Here is a 4144-nt window from a genome sequence, read left to right as displayed (position 1 = left end):
CATAATTTCCGGTACCTTATTGGATATGTAGGCAGTGGCTGTGATTGGCAGTGTCGGTTTTCAGTGCTGTTCTAGTGAAGATTTTCAATGGAGATGTCTCCAGACTTTCAGAGGCGGAGATTTCCAAAGTATGTATTGCAAGACTATACAGTGAATACTGTATGTAGGCTGGCCCTCAAGACATGTATTGTAGACTGATTCATTGCTCCCTCTTCATGTATAAGGCTCTATTGCAGACGCTAAACCCATTACCCAGACACACAGCTCAGAACACTAGAACCCAGGACTGGTTAACCCTCGAGGTCCCTTTAATAAATTCAAAATTGGGAAAGTCTGCTTTTAGTTTTTATGCCCCATCCATATGGAACGAACTTTAGAACTCTTTTAAGTTGGACACACTAGTGCCATTAGGACATTTTAAAAGACTGGTCGAGGAGTTTTATTCTGTTTGTATTTTGTAACTTTGCACATGCTATATACCACATTTGTATGATTTTTTTCCCCTTTTGGTTTATTATTTATATTTATTATTTTATATATTTATGATTGGATCTCTGTATTTATAGTGTTGTGTTTCTGTACACAGGGCTCACTTGCAAAAATAAATAATAACAATAACAAAAATAATAATAATAATAATAATAATAAATAAAGGTCAAAACAAAAAAGTAACATTTTGACAGAAAAGAAAGAGTTTAGTAATGAAGCTCTGACGTGTTCTTGAGCATGGAAAAGAAGCAGGGGTCTCACAGAAAGCCTGCAAAATCTGATACATAATCCAATAAATCACTAGAACAAAAATCATCATTCATTTCATGTGTGCGCCTAATGTAATTTAGCAAGGTAGAACACTGACAGAGATGTCTGACAGAGATGCTGGGTCATAAAGACTCTGAACCCCCCCGGAGGAGAAGGACCTCTCTCTGTGGCTGTCACTGTATACAGCATGTAATCAGTATCAGAGACGACATGCATTTCCACATTTGTGTAGAATCCTTCTAAATGTGACACAGGGGTCTGATCTATCATGACATTCCGAAGGGTTTAAAGACCGTGACTCGTGTGTTTTCCTTTGCATAATTTTATGATTGATTTCCGTGAGACTTTGCTAGAAGATGGCTGGCAGAAAAAGAATAGCCTACTGTTTATCACATCATTTTACTCTCATGAAACAGTCTTGACGAAAAACACATTTGTACAGACACTTTCAGACAGCGAAAGTAGTCTCATGTGGAAAATTCGTCTTTACATGCCTTAATCACCAATCAGCTGTCCCTTTAAAGTGTCAGGACAGTTTTAATTTCCATGAAAAAGTAGCTTTATCATTATTTAAAAAATCACCTCAATGAGTCATAAAATATTGTGTTGTTTGTTATTCCCAAACACACCAGATTTAACCAGCTGATTCTTTGGAGTAGCATATAGCTTTGATTGACACCTCCACTCCAGGAACCTCATCTGTTCTCAGGACACCCTGACAACAAAGTGTCCTCTCAAACTCCCGCCCATGAAAGTGTGTGACTGACCAAGAAGAGACTGGTATTTTTGGATTAAGTAAGTAAGACTACTATGACCTCCATTTTAGATGCTGATATCATACTCTCATGCCAAAGTGCAAAACTGAAGCCTGGAAATCCATGTTTGAACTTTCCAAGGCTTTTAAGACTAAACTGTGTTTGGAGTTCCTTCCAAACTTGACACTGACTCAAATCTCCAGCTCGTGTGGCGCTGATGAGGCGGCTGGTCCGATTGGGCTGGGGCACCGGCGCAAAAGTGTGTACGGCAGCGCTAGCCCTGGTCTTCTCGACCAGTGAATACTGCGCACTGGTGTGGTGTTACAGCACTCACACCCGCCTCATCGATCCGCCTATCAACGAAGCCTTGCGCATCGTGACAGGATGCCTGCGTCCCACTCCTGTGGACAACCTTCCCATCCTTGCAGGCATCCAGCCCGCTGGCCTCCGCCGCACAGGAACCACAGCATGTCTTGCCTGCCGGGCCGTGGAGCTTAACCATCTGCTCCACGACAGGCTCACTGCAACAGCAGAGCCTCCCCGCATCTCAAGTCGAGACACCCTTTTGTGCCTGCTGCATGGGATCTCCTGCAGCAATGCAGAGATCTTAGCATCAGCGAGGCAGGATGGGCGGACCACACCTGGGGTGCGGAGTGGGAGGCGAACAGGTGATTTCATTCCGGCCGCCGGTCCTTCCCCTCCCGGGATGGACTAACCCAGACCGGCGTGGGTGAGGCTCAATCGTCTCCGGACCAGCGTTGGATGCTTCCACTCATCGATGCACAGATGGGGCTTGGCATCTTGAGCGGCATGCGAGTGTGGCGCCGAGGAACAAACCGCAGACTAAGTCAACCAGGACTGTCCGATTCATCGGTCACCCAACGGAATGCGCGGCCTGAGGGTCGTGGATGATGAAAGGGTGACGTGGCTCCTGGAGGTGTGCCCAGATATATAGCCCGGGTGACCCCTCACCCAGGCTCGGGGTGGTAAAAGGACAGCCTGGGGGGAGAGGACGAAACCAACGTACCCGTACGATGAAGAAGAAGAAGCAGTCCAGTCAAATGAGTTACTGTGCGTGAGACCCAATCTGCTTGGACAAAGATTTTCCACTGGAGCCAAAATGTCATGGGGATGTGTCATCAGTTGGCAGTTCTGACCCGAGAGCGCTGTCAGATGAGTCAACACCACAGCCCGGGGAGGAGTGGGGGAGCCGGGACTTTTGTGAGGCAGTTGTTACAGCAAATATGTGTTGTTTAAAAAAAAGTTTTCGTTTTAACAACTTTAGAGCTTCACATGGGTGGAGGCCACAAGGTTAAACATGAGATAACTGCAAGAACTTTTTGTCAAGGGCTGTCCATCCCCTTCTGGGCGCCTTCACATTTTAGTCAAATGGGATTAAAATGTATTTATTTAGGGGATGAATTTGGCTGTAAATGCCATGTACGGGATTAGGGTTAGGTATCACTGTATATGTGATGTGGGCTTCATAGTGCGGCATAGTCCTGTACTGCTGTGCATGGGAAGCAAGTGAGGAGGCAGAGAAGATGCCAGGATGTTGCTCAGGCATGAAGCATGACAGCTACCGTGAGGGAGGGAGGCGCATGGAGAGACCCATGTGGCCAGACGGTTACAGGACCTGGGCCCCCAGGGGAGACAGGGGAAACAGGGTTGGGAACTCGGTAAGATGTGTAGGAAGTTTCCAGACTCCTCTGGTTGACTTAATAATGTAGATGTTTTCCTGTTAAAGACAATGGCTTAGTAGATTTAGACTTTATTTTAATAATAATTTGTGAACCGATCGATCGTGGTTCGTGCCAATGCATTATTGCTAAAGAATATACTTTTCTGCACTTTTCTGCATACGATAAAGCTCTTTACTTACATGGTTGATTGTATATCATCTCTTTTGTTGATGGTGTGAATTTAAAAAAAAAACTGTCTACTGTATACGTATAATCAAAAGCTTGACTTCAACTTTCCACAAGGAAGACAAAAACTTTAAAAAGAAACATACACACTGTTATTCAACACATTCCATCCATAGACCAACTTGCAGATCACGCACACTTGCCTGGAAAACAATCAGTGTGTGCTTGCAGAAGTGCTGCTGTGCATGTGCAACTACCTGAGCTCGCCAGAAACTCCCTCAGGGCCGTGATGCTTCGAATAACCCCGCCGTTGTGGTCGACGGAGTCTTTGAAACGGTCCGTGGCGTATCTTAAATGGAGCTTTCAGCCTCAGCTGGGGAAACCAGCCAGCCTCGCGTCGGAGGAGGTGGCGGGACTGAGAGTCGAGCGAAAGAGGTTCGCCCACCTGTTTCTGGCACGCACTGGGGTACTTTTAGTATAACTTTCATCTAATATTAAGCACCGTGGTCCTGAAGGAGCGCGTTCCAACAGGCGCCGTCAATTAGTCATGAGAACACATACATGTTCCCTCCTACAGGAACAGGCTCGAGAGAAAGTCATTCAGACATGGCATCATTTTGACGAAATGTGCAAAAGGATGATACACTTGCCTAGATGATGCTTTATTTAAGTGCAGTTAGCTTTGTGGCAAAGTACATTGGCTGGGGCGCCCCGGTAGCTCAATGGGCTGGGACGCTTACCATGTAAAGGCTGGTCCTTTCT

This window comes from Borostomias antarcticus, assembly GCF_949987555.1.
Source record: "Borostomias antarcticus genome assembly, chromosome: 6".
Taxonomy (NCBI): Eukaryota; Metazoa; Chordata; class Actinopteri; order Stomiiformes; family Stomiidae; genus Borostomias; species Borostomias antarcticus.
The sequence above is the reverse complement of the archived record's forward strand: the minus strand, read 5'-3'. Positions refer to the sequence as shown.